This window comes from Molothrus aeneus, chromosome 5 (genome assembly GCF_037042795.1).
Source record: "Molothrus aeneus isolate 106 chromosome 5, BPBGC_Maene_1.0, whole genome shotgun sequence".
Taxonomy (NCBI): Eukaryota; Metazoa; Chordata; class Aves; order Passeriformes; family Icteridae; genus Molothrus; species Molothrus aeneus.
Window position 1 is genome coordinate 42,410,604 of NC_089650.1, and position 16,217 is coordinate 42,426,820.

Here is a 16,217-nt window from a genome sequence, read left to right on the forward strand (position 1 = left end):
AGCTGGGTGGGAGCATTGATCTGCTGCAAGGAAGGAAGGCCCTGCAGAGCGATCTGGACAGGCTGGATCGATGGGCTGAGGCCAATTGCATGAGGTTCAACAAGGCCAAGCGCCAGGTCCTGCCCTTGGGTCACAACAACCCCAGGCAGAACTACAGGCTCGGGGAAGAGTGGCTGCAAAGGGGCCCCATGGAAAAGGATCTGGGAGTTTTGGCCAGCAGCCATTTGAACATGATCCAGTGTGTGCTCAGGTGGCCAAGAAGGCCAGTGGCACCTGGCCTGTACCAGCAATTGTGTGGCCAGCAGCACCAGGGCAGCAATTGTTCCCCTGTACTCAGCACTGGTGAAGCTGTACCTTGAATCCTGTGCTCAGTTTTGGGCCCCTAACTACAAGCAAGACATTGAGGGGCTGGAGTGTATCCAGAGAAGGGCAATGAGGCTGGTGAAGGGTCTGAGCACAGATCTGATGAGGAGCTGAGGGAGCTGGGGCTGTTTAGGCTGGAGAAAAGCAGGCTGAAGTGGAACCTTATGAAAGGAGGTTGTAACAAGTTGGAGGTTGGCCTACTCACCCAAGGAACATGAGATAGGACAAGAGGAAATTGCCTCAAGTTGTGCCAGGGGAGGTTTAGATTGGATATTAGAAAAAATTTCTTCACTTCAAGGGCAGTCAAGCCCTGGAACAGATTGCCCAGGGAGGGAAGTGGTTTAGTCACCATGCCTGGAGGTATTTAAAAGATGTGTACATGTGGCACTTTGGGACACAGTTTAGTGGTGGACTTGACAGTGCTGCATTAATGGCTGGATGTGATGATCTTAGAGGTCTTTTCCAACCAACCCATTCCATGATACTATTATTCTGTAAAAATGAACATTTTCAGTTCACAGCAGGGTAAGTACCTTGGATCAAAACTTTGGAAGCACAGATGACATTTTGGATGAACCAGCATTGCACCTGTTATTACTTCCCCACACAGTCTACTGCTATCCAGAAAGCTTTCCATTTATTACTATATTTTTCTTCTTGTTTAGAAGAAACTATGTGATTTTAGTAGGTTTTACTGACACTATTAAACCACATCTGTTCAAATGGATACACCCCTGTTGTTATGTTATTTTAGTGGAAAGACTTCAAATAACAGATATAGTTTACTAGAATTCATATTTTTAGTATTTATCCTTCCTTTTGCCAGTGTTATTCAATTAAATCTGTGACTGGCTTCATCTGGCGTAATTAAATCTTGGTTTGATTAAGATATGTTCTATCTTTGCTGCAGCTGATTCTGCTAACTTTCTGTTCTCCAGCCATTTTCTTGTATCTTCATTATCAAAGGCCGAGAAAAGAGAATTTATTCAAAAACATAAATGAATGTCTATTTTTATGCATTTCACATTTATGTAAATGTGAACAATTTCTCTGCTAATATGATGTTAAAGGATTAGTATGGTTTTTAAATGAATGTATTTTTTAGTTTAATGTATCAAAAATAAAACCCGGCGGCTTAATTCTCACAATAAATCTTACCTCTCTAACAGAGTTTAAAAACATCATTAAAAGCCTGAAACCTAAATGGGATGTGCTAACCTACATTTCCATGCTCTTGCTCTTTCATTTGAAATACATTTTATACATTAGGAATATTTTCAATTTCTCATTTAAAAGAATCAGAGAAGGCATTTAACACCACTGAAATAATGTAATTTCAGGTGCAATTTAAGCAAGCAGGATAGAACAAAGCAAGTAACTAGAGCCTGAGTATGCCTTTTTATAAAATCATTAATTTAAACCTTAAGGGTAAAAAAAGCTCATTTATTCATCAAGAAGTTAATCCAGTTTGTTCCCTAACTAGGAACTTTTTTCTTTTTTTTTTTGTATGTCTATGCTATTCATTAATGAAACAAAAAAAAATTCACCCAGGACTTCAGATCTATTATGTCAGTAAACATTACATTTTGATGTAAAAATTTACATTGTTCACAGAATCATTTGAATTTCACATTCATATTACCACTGAGGAGATAAAGGGAATTTCTTTCATGTTGCCATGTTCACTACTATTTTCTTTGACCGTTTTAAAACCAATTTATTCTTTACATCAAAATCTCAAATGCAAACAGCACACATTGCAAGAACAGTATTTTTTTTTTGTGTAAATACTATTCTAAGCATATATGATATCCTTCCACAAAATACTAGATATTGAATTACAGAAAGATTCAAGGTGAAGGAAAAAGAACATTGCAAGAGGAAAACACAATACAAAATCCGAAAATAACAAAAAAAACCTCTTGAAATTCTGTATTTAGTACTGCAAAAGCACTTCACTACACAACTTGTAAACCAGACTGTAAATTAGTACTAGTAGACTGATAAGCATATTATTTTATCCACAATAGAGAATGAGTACATTTAATGGTTCAAAAATAAAAAGAGCTTATTTACATATATACATATATAATATTTGTATTGCTCAAAGAGGCTTCCAAAGTAATACCTGCTTGTTATGACAGTATGTCTAGGCAGAGTAATGAAGTAGCACTGAAATGAATTGAATTCCTATTTCATTAAAAGGCACTGGTTTATAATTATGTATACATCTTCTTTCCAAACTGCCATTTTTTCCTAAGCCAGGTTATTTGCTCAATTTCTAGACATACACAAAAAGTTAAAATCTAATTTCTCTCCAATTACCCAGATACACTAAGAGCAATTTCTCACAGCACAACTATTAAAAATTATTTCATTCAATTTTGCCAGCTCTAACCTTTTTTGTAGTTGTAACATCTAATGCACCTTTTTCGTGCAAATGCAGTATCAAATATGAACATTTCAGAAAGAAAAACTCAAGAAACTATAACAGTGAAGGCATCGTAAAAGTGAAAATAAATCACTCCTCATTAGCTTTGATTATTTCAAACACTTTGCTACGCTTTATAGTTTTATAAATTACCTTACTCTTTGAGGCAATTTTCAGTCAATCCAGTCATAGTCAGAACAACAGTGCATCAAGGCAGCTCGTCAGTTAGACCCTTCTCCTTCACACATCTTGAAATATTGATCCTTCAAAGAAAATACAAAGGACTGTTCACTCAACTCTCAAGCAACACCTGCAGGTAATACAACCATATTAACATAACACTATTTTGGATTTCAACACATAAAGAAAGAAAAATTGCTATAAATCAACATTAAAGGCAAAAATTATTTTCTCAGACATGCTAATTTGAATTGAGAGAGAAGCTGTTGTCCCAGGATTTTTAATTTTACATTAAATTGTCTTACTGCTTATACACCAGAGAAACTGTATTTAACTAAAACCAGAAAGCACTCTTTAATCTTTAATATATAATTAAATCTTGGTGGTTTTTCAATTTATCCAGAGATATAGTACCTCTAAAAACTGTGCTTTGTTGTATTCATTTTAATCAAATGTTATTTTAATTGGGTCTGTAAGGACATGTAGAAACTACTGCACCATAGGGAAGAAAGTAATTTTTGATCTTCTATTCTTACATCTCTGAAACCAGCCTGGTTTGCAGTCTCACCTTTAACTTCCCTTCAGGCATTATTCCCTAGGATTCCACAGTTTCAATTCCCAGTTCAGATTTGCTCAAAAGAATAATGTGTCTCAAAGCAGTACTTCTGGAAATCAAATCAAAACATATGGAAATGGGGATATCTTACCAAATTTTCCATGTGATCTATGGGAAGAAGTCAAAACCTAAGGTAGGGCTCCTGGGAAATGCTTCACAGACCACGTGGACATAGCACAAACAAAAAGGCAGCTCTACCCACCAGGTAGGTTCCTGATGTTTATGAAGGTGCCACCATATGAGCACATTACAGAACTGGAGGCCCTCCTTCCAAAAAGGAGCAAGAAATCAAGACAAGACCTTCCTTAGACAAGCAGTTGTGAATGGACTGCATCCCTCCTTCCCCAACCCTGATTTCTCCTAAGCACCATTTCTTCTAGAAAACAGAGAGGGGCTGCCTTTCCTTCCTTCACAAAACCTGTAAGCTAGCCAGCACCACCAGACTGATAGAAAAGCTATTCTCCACACTGCTGAGTGCAGCCACCTATGACAAGAAAGGGTGATGGGAAATAAAGCCCATCATGGGAAAAAAACTCAACCAGACCTTGAATAAGAACAGTCTACCTCATACTGAAGAAGAGGGTTTGAGACACGGCTTTTCTTACAGTCAGAATAATAAAATAATAAATCAATAATACACTCACACAGAAATCAGTTATAATAGCTAAGACTGGTGGCAAATCCAGCCTGCAAAATTAGGGCCGCCCCTCTCCTAGTCCTCCTTCTTTCCTTACAGGAACTTGACTCAAGCTGTTTCACTGTAATCATTTGAGAAGTAGTTGACCAGTTTCTAGCCTAAACAACAAATTAAATTCATAATTATACTCTACTATTCAGTTTGGTTCAAATTTTCCAGGCAACACTTAACTTGAAATTAAAAGCTTCACTTTCCTGTCAGAGTCAAATTTAAGGCAGCAAATCAACTTTCATCTCTTAATGCATGAAAACAGTGTTTCTCATTCGAGACATATTAAAAAGTTCTAAGGATGGGGGTGTGGGGAATGCATTGAGGTTTTCTACATTTGTGGGTTTGGTTGGGGTTTTCTTTCATTTGTTGGGGTTTTCTTTCATTTGTTGGAGTTTTGCACTGAGTTTTATGCAGAAATGAATCAAATTTTGAAAGGGGTTATATCATGTTGGCTGCCTGTGCAGCAGTAACTAGACAGCAATGAGAAAAGAAACCATTGCAAGATTCCTCTTACTGGAGGAAAAAACCAGAAAACAGGCATCAACGTATTTAGGGATTTTCAGCATATGAATACTTTTCCTATAAACCTGAATAGCAGAAAAAGGAAAAAATCTGTGCCTTCTTTAAGAGTCATATCTTAAAGAGTTTTGGTTTTCTCACATTTGAAATGCAAATGGAACCCAAAGGCAACCAGGCTTTTTGTACCCCATATCATTGTTTTAAAAATGTGTACAAGTTTTCACAGCACATCACGGGGATCTCTGCATTCATACTCATGTCGCATTTTTAACTTCACAACTCATTCTGTAACAGGAACTGGTTTCTTTAAAAAGGAGTCACTTGGAAGCAATGTCCATGAAATCATGGAGAGGGTAAAGATGAAATAAGATCTTTTCTCACTCTTCTTTAATCTTGATGGTGAGTTCCCAGCATAAGACTGGGTCCAACAGTTTAAATGAATTTTCACATATAATGCTTGCTGCTGGGTTGTTGCCAGGTAAGATCATAAATTTCTGCTTAATTAAACCACATTCCTTTTTTTTCCACAGCAGCTGATAATCTTGGCTATTTTCAATGCTGCAAGATGTATTCACATCAGTACATGCTGGGAAAAGTATGATACACCTTTTATTTAATGTCAAAAACCAGTATTTCCAGACGTAAAATCAAGATTGGCACAACCAAGACTCTCTGAACTTCACACATAAGCTTTCTCACATATTTAATCAGAGAAAGTTTACCCTAAGTCGTTACACTGGTTTGGCAGAGATATTGAATGTCACGGGGAAAACAGAAAGAAGAAGGAAAGTCTCAAATATTTAAAATGGACAGAAGTGTAGTTAAACTATTTTTTAACAAAATTAATCACTTCAGTGTATTTGAGTCAAGACACCTGCACCAAAAAAACTCCCCCCCCTCAAAAATCTGATTTCAAATAAAATAAAAACACATAAAATTAAACCTGAACAAACTTGAGTGCTGGGTCTGTATATGAACTCATCTAAACAACTGGCTTTGCTATTGTAAAAGCATTAGGGACCAGGTTAGAAAAGTAGTTTCCCCTTTATTTGCCAGCAATCACTGTAATCTCTTGATCACTGAAGTACTTTATCAGAAGGTACTTTTCAGTACTTAAATCTCTCATATACCCTAAACAACTCCCAGTATGAAAAAAGGAAGCTTCACAGAGACTTGAACAATGACTTTTCTTCTTTGGGTGGCTGGGTGGAGTCACGGAATTATGTAGGGAAGTTATTTCCACAAATTAAACAGAATCTTTGTGTGTGTGTGTGTTTGTGAAGGGGTAGAATTAGGGCCACGCATTCACTGGCTATACTCCCTTCTTTTTGCAACAATAGACCTTAGTGGTCTCTCCAGCATTTCCTTTTACTTAAATGAAAAAGCTGGTACTTTATTTAAGGGTGGATTTTCCCACTAGGCTTGCTCTGATCTAATGAGAAGTAGCTGTCAAGAAGACATGAAGAGGTCCTGAGCTCTTCTGCTCCTCACTGCAAGCTCCCACCCTCTCCCTTCACATTTAAGAATTGCAGCATCCCCGAGAGAGCTACGTCAGTTCATTGATCCAAGAGACAGCAAACCTCTGCAAGAAAAGATTAGGTTTTGACATGACAGGGATTTCCTCAAAGGAACTACCTCTTTGGGATAACTGCCTGAAATTAAACAGGGTAAAGCAGGATGTGAAACTGTATTCCCAGCCTAAGTCGCCATGGATGTGAGGTGAATGCAATAATGACATATTCCCATCGCTCTACGCTGACTCTGTTCCTTCCTACTTAAGCATTGGCAAGGAATACTCTGCAAAGCCAAGGGCAATTCCTTCTGAAGTAGAGTCAAACATCTGAAAACTGATATGTAATATTAATTAAAAAAATCAAATAAAGATCCTAGTATCTCTGACTTAATCCATTTGACTCAGTGAACAGTGAGTCAAGTAACATCCACTGATTTTTCAAATCGCTACCAAGTACATAAAAGTTCAAATATGTTCCTCAAAGACAGCCTTGCAAATAGGCTTTCTTTTCACCTACTTTGCTATGGCAAGAACTTCTCAGAATTGCAGACTTACTACTTTCCCAAGGAATTCTGTCACAGTCTTCAAATTTTGTTTATGCTTGGCTTTTTCATTCAGACTAATCAGCCATCCAGTATTTTGAACTGCTGATTATTCTGAATGACTTTCATTCAGACATTCTTTTCCATGACCTTCAGCAAGGACACAGTTCCTCCAGTGTCTGGGATTCACAGCCATACTTTCTTTTTAAACTACTTTTCACTATAGCATTCCATTTCCTTCCAGATTGTAAAACTTTCAGGTTTAAATACATTCAACTTCTGGATGTAAGAAACAATCCTACAGTAATCCTAACATGAAAAATCCTGCACTAAAATTTCTACCTCATAGAAAACTGACTTCAGTTGTGACAATTTGGCTAAAAAGAGCACTAACTTGGACTGAGTTCTACTTTATTTATATCACTTCACATGCACAGAATTGTACTATTCTCAGCAGAATTTCTTCTAAAGCACACAGGGAAGAAGAGAACAGAATTGGATCTCCTGCCTTTACAAACTTCCTGTGACAATCCATAAAGTCCGTACAGATTTTTCTCTCACCATGCCTCAGACACTTTTCATAAGATGTCATAAATTTCACTGTACATTTTTATTAAAAAACACTGACATTTTATTTTCCCCATCTTTATGATTCAAAGCATGTCTTTGTATTTCTTTCTAATGAGTTGCAGCATTGCTCCTAGTGTAGGCTGTTAGATATGTGAATTTTTAATTCTGAAGAGAAGCAATATATTCTGCAGACTCCATAAGTCATGTAAAAAGAAATGTCAAACCTTTATTGGATTTCCCTGAGTTTTATATCCACCAACCTTTCAAATCGTACTTGAATAAATTAGTGCATTTGGTTTATCAGGAATAAAATAATTCAAGAAAGGGTAGGCAACTACCATACACCAATGTATGCAGTTTTCTGCAAAATAATTCTAAAATAGTATCATCCTTCATATACATTTAACAGAACGTATTTTATAAACAGCATAAATTTTGTATCTGAAGGCTTTTATTTCTAAATATAGGAAAATTATGACTAAGACACTCGATCATATCTGAGAAGCTGTGGCAGCCCAGTTAAGTTCCCACTCACTGGAAAGAAGGAGATTTAAACCTCATTTTTACAAAAGGAAACAAAGGAAAACCCAGGGAACCACAGGCCAGTCAGTCTCACCTCAGTGCTTGCCAAGACCGTGGAGAGCAGAACCTCCAGGAAAGAATATTGAGAGACATGGATGGTAAGGAGGTGATTGGTGACAGTCAACACAGTTTCACTAAGAGAAAACTGCCTCACAAACAATAGGATGACAGCATCAATGGATAAGGGAAGAGCAACTGACATCATCTCCCTGGATTTTGTGAAGCATTTGACACTATCCTTGCATTGTCCTGCATCCTTGTCCCTAAACTGGAGATAAATGGATTGATGGATGGACCACTCAGTGGATAAGGAATTGGCTGGATGGCCACATTCAGCGAGATGTAGTCAATGACTTGATATCCAAGTAGAGACGAGTGGTGTACCTCAGGGGTCAGTGCTGGGACCAGGACTGTGTCACATCTTTGTCAGTGACACGGACGCTGCCATTGAGTGCACCTCAGCAGGTCTGCTGGTGACACCAAGCTATGTGGTGTGGTCAACTGTGGCATTCACATTTTCTGGAAAAATCCTGAGCGAAGGGATTTTTCCAGAAAATGTGAATGCCACAGTCAACATGCTGGAGGGAAGGGCTGATACCCAGAGGGACCGGCGCAGGACTGAGTGGGGGGGTCTGTGCAAACCTCATGAAGTTCCACAAGGCCAAGTGCAAGGTCCTGGGTCAGGGCAACCCCAAGTACAGGCTGGGCAGAGAACAGACTGAGAGCAGGCCTGAAGAGGTCTTGGGTGTGTTGAAAAGCTCAACATGACCTGGCAATGAGCACATGCAGCTCAGAAAGGCAAACGTGTCCTGGGCTGCATGAAAGTAGCATGGGCAGCAGGGCAAGGGAAGTGATTCCCCCCTATTACTCTGCCCTCATGAGACCCCTCCTGGAGTGCTACATGCAGGTCTGGTGTCCCCAACACAAGAAAGATGTGTCTCTGTCAGAACAAGTCCAGAGGATGGTAACTAAGATGATCAGAGGGCTGGAGCACCTCTCCTATGAAGACAGGCTGAGAGAACTGGGATTATTCAACCTGAAAAAGAGAAGGCCTTGGGGAGACTTACAAGTTCCCCTAAAGGGGCCTAAAAGAAAGCTGGAGAGGGACTCTATAAGGGCAAGTATTGACAGGACAAGGGGGAGTGACTTTAAACTGGAAGAAGGTAGGTTTATATTGGATATTGGGAAGCTATTCTTTACTGTGAAAACGGTGAAGCATTGGAACAGGTTGCCCAGAGAAGTGTGGATGTCCCCATCCCTTAGGTGTTCAGGGAGAGGCTGGATGGGGCTTTGAGCAATCTGGTCTAGTGTAAAGTGTCCCTGCACATGGACCTTTCCAACCCAAACCATTCTATTTTTCTATAAAAATTATGGTTTAAGTGATAAAGTTACTAACATTATATACTTATAAAATTAATAATATATGTGTGTGTATATATATATATGCACACATATACATATCAAAATTATACTTAGTCCATCCTGTCACAAATTAGAGCTATATTTTTCAACATAATGAGAATTTGTTGCTCTGATGAGTACACTTTAAAAAAATACCCTGATTGCAATTTCTGTGCTCACTGAATCTTTAATACTTCTGGCACAACACAGCTTTTCCATTTGCACACTAGTTTGCAAATTATATTATTGCTACCCAATAGTCAAATCAGCTATTGAAAAGGAATATGAAAATTTATATTTAAGGTATTTATGGAAAAGGGGTGCAAACAAAGACAGATCATTGACAGAAAATTTGTTAGGTTAATATAATATTCTGGAATGTGACAAAGAGGGAGAATTAACCCAACATTCTCCATCAGAACTCACTGAACTAATATCAGAATTTAAAATCTATTTTTGTCAAAAAACTAAACTGTGTGCCATGTTAAAGAAAAGCTCACAGGAGAATAAAGATTTGCAGAAGGCTCTGGCTACTAATTTCATTTCAACTGTTGGTATCCTTTTAGGAAGAAAAAAAAGAAAAAAGGAACTTTCAAAACACTGTCAATACAGTAAAAGAAGACAAGTACTGCTTTTGGCATGAATGCTGGCCAAGAGGCATCCCACTGTGTAGGTTATTCCAAAAAGGAGATTTTAAAAACATATTTAATTCATCTATGAGAGTCCAATGTAGCATTCTTTCAAAAATTAATCTAGTGCTATTTTTGTGCTCAAAGCTTCATGGTCTTTTCAGGCAGCACCCTGATGGAGCAGCTCACTGCTTCCACTTTGCCCAGGCCACTGACACTTTTCCAGGTTCTGTTTAAGCTTCTCCCTCTCTTTCAGCATTGTCAGTGTGAACACACATGCCAGCTGTCATCTCTTCAAATCTGTAGGAATCCTTTATTTGTTAGGAAGTTTCTCTGTAGAGAAATGTTTCTGAGTGGAAAAGCATTTAGCTCAGTTTAGCTCTGTCAAGACAAACGGCAGTAGCTAAGTCAGTCTATCAGCATCAGGAAGCTCTCTCATAACAATAAATAACCATTTATTTTGTTCTCTAAAGGTAGACGGGTACTTTAGACATGAAAAAAGTACCACATGCGTTATTAACAATACTAGAAGGATGTCAATGGGCACAAAAACTTTCACAGGAAGTTTTCTACTAAGCTAGTTGTAGGTTTAAAGGTGCTGTACTCCGAAATCCCAAATTAATTTATACATGATCTTACTGACTACAGAATGCAATAAAAAGCACGTTAACCTTTCTTGATGGAAGAAAGCACATTTTTTGTACAGAGGTACTGGCAGTGACAGTAGGTAGAGCCTTTCCTTTTGCCACTTGACAGAGTACAGTGCAGTAGGTAGACACAAAAGAGACTTGCTACTGTTCCCAGAGAGTCTGCCCATCCTTTTTTCTACACTATCATGATTTGGTTTAAAGGAATTACAAAACAAAAGTTTTTGGTGAGTAATTAATGGATTAAATTTTTTTTGTATTTTGGCAGGCAGAATCTTCAATTTCTTCTGTTATCTTGCCATTAGATTAGGTCAGTATTTTCCTTACAAAACTTGAGTAAAAATTTTAACATGAGAAGGATATATCATTTCAAAACAATTTTTTCCTTTTTAATTCATGTCTGCTTTGGTGGCATTTCAAAAACTAATGAATATACAGACAGATGACTAGACGACAGATTTCATGTTTTTGCTTTCTGTGGCTAAACATTTGATGGTTTTCTTGCAGAAATGGGTTTCCTGAATAACACTTCATAGAAATTCAACAAAAAGAAAAAGAATTTATACTGAAAAGCTGTAAAAGCCAAAACAACATGAACTGTAATTATTTTAGAATCTAAGTGGCCATCAACTTTTGTATATCCCAGTCTTTATTGTTTTGTTCTAGAACTGTACACTGTCATTATCTATTCTTTCAGCAGTATTAAAAGGCTTTACAAACTGCTGATTCTCAGTCATTTACTCTCTGGTGAAGCCAGAGAGCTTTAAAACATTATCAGACCACATCACATATCAAAAGACACTTAGCTTCTGCAAAAGAGGGTTCCTGATGCCAGACAGATTACATTATTGAGCTGTTACAGTACTCAGATCTGCTAAATTTTAGAAGGCCCACGAGAGTTCATGAATCCCAAAACAAAACCAAAAGCCTCTGTGGGATACATGAGATTATGTTTTCCCCAGCATGCATTATTTAACAATGTTTCTGCTTTGGATTCCACAAATCCCATATAGATTAACCATTTAATAAAAGCCTGAAAATGTAGATGCTCCACAGATTCTTTTGCAATGTAGCAGTTTTTTCTGTTTCACAAAAGACTTACAAGGGTTGCAGAAAAAACCATAACTAGAGAATTTTCATATCACAAATATTAGACTTCTCCTTTTGCAACAGAGGGAATGCAATCCCTGGTGTTTAATTAGAAGTCTGAAATCACCTACTACTTTGTACTATTCTAATACTGATCCCAAGTGAATGCCAAGTGATACTGTAAGCACTTTTCCCCTCTGATGATAGTGCCCACACAGCTACATTATAGGGTCAGTGAGATTTTACCTCAGTCCTGTTGAAAGCTGAGGTCCTTCTTCCTGCCTCTGTCTAACGAGTTTATGGCCAGAACATTCAGTTTTCTATCCTGAGATGTACACATGATAAGAGAGCTCAATAGGAAAAGTAAAACCCATGCAAAGCACAAAAAGGAATTAATTCACTGCTCTGCAATGTTCAGCCATGCCCAGAAGGGCAGGGCCCCATTATGTGTAATGGTTACTGGGGAAAACAAACACCATCATTCCAAATATTCCCCCTGTTCCTCCTCCTTCCCTCCTCTGCACATACTGAGCATGGTGTCATATGGAATCTCCCTTTGGTCAGCTGGGGTGACCTGTCCTGGCTGTGTCTCCTCCCAACCTCCTAGCAAGTTCCAATTTCCTCAGAACAAGAAGCAGAAAAGGCCTTGGGTCTGTGTAAGCGTTGCTCAACAGTAACAAAAACATCTCTATATTACCATCACTGCATTCAGCAGAAATCCAAAAGACAGCCCCATACCACTTCTGTGAAAAAAATGAACTCTCTCCAAGTCAAATCAGAGCACAATGTGTCACAGAAAGCTTTCCATATCCCGTCATGGCCACTCTCCTTTCAAATTAATTACGCTGAAAAAAGCATTGTCATCTTTGTATGGATCTACCTACTTGTGTAGACTAGTACAGATGAAAAGAGCTCCAAGAAATCAACTAGAGAAGTAAATCAAATATTCTGAGCCTAATTCTATCAGTTTTCCTATATCACCAGGAATGCAACCTCACCACAGACACCCAAGGTAATGAATAGTATCCTAACTTAGTAATGTCAATAGGAATTCTGCTGCTAAGTTCAATTAGACATGAATGCGTCCAAAGCAAATAAGATCATCTCCCAGATGAGTACAAGTAACAAAGGAGCTACATAACCTGGTACAAAATGGGTTCCTCCTGGAGATAAAATGGAAGGTGTGCTGAACCAATGTGATTTAAATTTAGGAGTGGAGTACAGGTCAAGTAATTAGCTTTCCTGAGGTCTGTGAGAAGAAAGCAGGGTGCAACAGAGTGCCTGAGATCAAAGGTGCTGTGCCAACCATATCTCACAGAAGCCACTGTCAGACAGAGCATGTCACAGGCAGTCATTGTACCAAGCAGACAAGGATGGTAACTGCACACATAACAGAGATAACTGCTGACGCCTGTCAAGGTGCAGTGCACACACAACATATTGCCCTGCAGCCTGTTTGGGCCCTAAGCCTGTGCTCTTTGTAACCTTTCTCTCACAGGCTCACTTCTTGTACAATACCTCTTCTTGAAGCTCTCCTGAAGGCAAGACCAACAGTGGAGCCCTCCGCTGAACAACAGGTGCGGGAGAAGAGCTGAATCTTTCCAAGAGAAGATGTGCTACTGCAGCTGCAAGAACAATCACGGGTGCAGGAACATTTGCTGCTACAATCTGCAACTCAGTGTTCATGTATTTGTTTATTTTTACTTTTCCAGGGAAGAGAACCTTGTTCTTGACTGGTTAGGTCATTCAATGCTGGACCCTATGGATATGTAATAACTTGACAATGAACAAGCTGAGAAGATTAAATACTGTATACACAAGACAAGATCCTACTTGAACACTTTGGACCAAACCCAGAAAAAAGAGACACATGTTTTCAAACCCTGAATACCATAAGAAGAGTAATTCATATTGTTGGTTTGGGCATCTATGTCCCCTACTATACTGAACACAAGAGACATTTTTGCACAGTATTCAAACAGTTACTTAGTGAGGAAATACCTATCTAGACAACAGAAATTAATGGAAGTTTTTAAATTCTTTCTCCTGAGTTTAAAATACTATTATATCAGCATAGACCCAGAAAAGAGAACTACAAACCTTTTGTGCAGTGATGAGAACATATAATGACTTTGAATATGGAAAAAGGATGCAGCAACACTTGGCACATTAGTGTGGTAGAATCACACCAAAAATCATAAAATATGCTGAGTTGAAAGGCACCCATTAGGATCATCAAGTCCAACTCCTGGCCTTGCCCAGGACAGCCCCAAGAATCCCACAATGTGCTTGGAAGTGTTTTTTAAATGCTTCTTGAGCTCTGACAGGCTGGTGCTGTAACCACCTCCATAGGGAGCCTGTTCCAGTGCTCATATAACAACAGAGTAGGAGGAAACCTGTATAGTAGGCCTTTAGCATTTCATGTTTAAGCTAGCAAAAGGCCCTAAACATGAGAATCTTGGGAGTTTCCATTACTCCATAAGCTGGGACTCTGCACTCAAGAAAAACCTAACTGCTTGTATGAAGTATAGCAAAGAAGTATTAGTAATAAGGAGTACACTGTGTGTCAAACTCCAGGTATCATCTTGTGTAGGGCTGCCCTCTAACAGGAACCTCTGATACATCAGTTTCTGTTTTGTGGAAGCTGTTCCTGGTCCTTATGAGTGCTCTGTCCCACTTGCTAAAGGGCAGACTGTGTTACAAGGTGCTTGTGAGAAGAATAAAACTAAGAATTTTTCTTGGACCTCTAAGGGAAAAGGTTACACCAATGAAAAATACCTTGTATCAATGACAAATCTTCCTGCAACTTCATACAGGTTTTCTGCACAATTTTTGGAATAGCAGTATGAAGAATCAACTCTCAAAATCCTCATCATAATTTACTTCTTTGATACCAGCAAAAAAGCATCAAACACCTTGGAAGAACTACTTTGGTTTTAAAAAGAACAGGCATGGATCCAATTTCCTTATAGTTTAGGCATAAGCTATTCATCACTTTCCTGCATTGATTCCAAAAAGGAGTCAAAAAATGCTCCATCAGCTTTTCTAGACTTGTGTTAATTTTCAACTGCCTAAAGAAAGGATACTTCTGTAGTGAGCAAATTGGTTTTACAAAATATTTTAAAAGCTTACTTATAAACTAAGTTAAAAGCTGATAGCAGCATTCATGTGAAAATGTTGAGAATCCCAATAGTATTTTACACCAGGTAGTGTTTTGTGGGAACTGTGTAAGGAAAGAAACAAGATTCAAATGTTAATGTAGATAAATAACTATTTTATGGTTCCTATTAAATCCCATAACCACTTTAATATCTGCAGGCTGCATTAATATTTTGTGTCTTTCCAGTGTTTTATATCAACTAATACAATTCATGAATATATCAATTTTCCACATTCCTGAACCACCTCATTGTTCTGGAAAGGATCCCGGAGGCCCAAAACCCACAAACTACTGTCTACTCTCTCAACACCAAACACTCTACTACCTGAATCCATGAGATATGGAAAAGTACTGTGGGAAAAAAAAAAAGTTAAAATAAATGGTAGGAAACTTAATCCATTTAATTTGCATGAACTGAAGCTGTCAGATTCTTCAGGGCTCTGCAAGCAGTCCAAGGCAACTAATACTGTTTGGATGAAGGGTTGCTTTATTCCACACCATCATTCAACATATGGTTCTACTTCATAACTTTTACAACTACTTGAACAACATTAATGGGTGGAAGCAGATCATCCTTCTGCAGTCTGCTGTTCTAGATGTGAAGGATTCAATGCCTTCCAAACCTGTGTGGTCTGAGAGCTGCTGGAGAAATCTGTCTGAACTCACCTGAGCTAGCAGAAAGACCTGACAGTTAGCAGTAGGTTATCTAATATACACCTAGAGGGTTTAAGTCTTCTTGCAACATTTTTCTATTTTCTTTGTCTGGAAAACATCCACTCCTGCAAGCCAAAGATCCATTTTCCTTTGAAGTACTTCCTGGGAATTTAATCGCCCAGTAAATTGCCAACAAATTTCCAAGGCGTAGATCAGCCCTGAGAGACTCCTGGGAAACAGCCTGAAATTCATCTTTCCACAGTCAGCAGGGAGGGCAGAGTTCCCCTTTAGTCATAAAAATCAATATTTGACTGGATGAAATTTACTGAGCTAAATACAGCCATATACAGGAGGCAGAAGCTCTCACCATTCTCAGTGGAATCTGACATTCCACTGGAACAATACTTTTGAGAACTGGGATATTCAGATAATTAGTGTCTAACTACATTGGCAATACAACTACAGTGTTTCCTGTTTGAATATTTGTCTTAGAAATTTAAACTTCTGCAGTTATTCAGCCCCCTTATACAGTTCTTCCATTCTTGGCAGGTCCTCCAAATTGACTGTGTACCACACATTTCAGGTCAGCAAGGTTCAAATGATGACACAACATAAGAAATACAGTGAAGAAGA

General features: G+C 38.4%; 1 protein-coding gene across 18 annotated transcripts in view; it reads right to left on the reverse strand.

Annotated features, from left to right (window-relative positions):
- The window catches only part of NRCAM (neuronal cell adhesion molecule), a 146,499-nt gene that overhangs the window by 78,581 nt on the left and 51,701 nt on the right, over nt 1-16,217 (reverse strand). For 17 of the 18 annotated variants that reach the window (XM_066550426.1, XM_066550436.1, XM_066550420.1 and 14 more), the window contains exon 3: nt 2,948-3,057. The gene's annotated coding sequence lies outside the window, so the exon portion shown is untranslated. The remainder of the gene's footprint in view (nt 1-2,947; nt 3,058-16,217) is intronic. The other variant, XM_066550419.1, reaches the window with a different exon arrangement.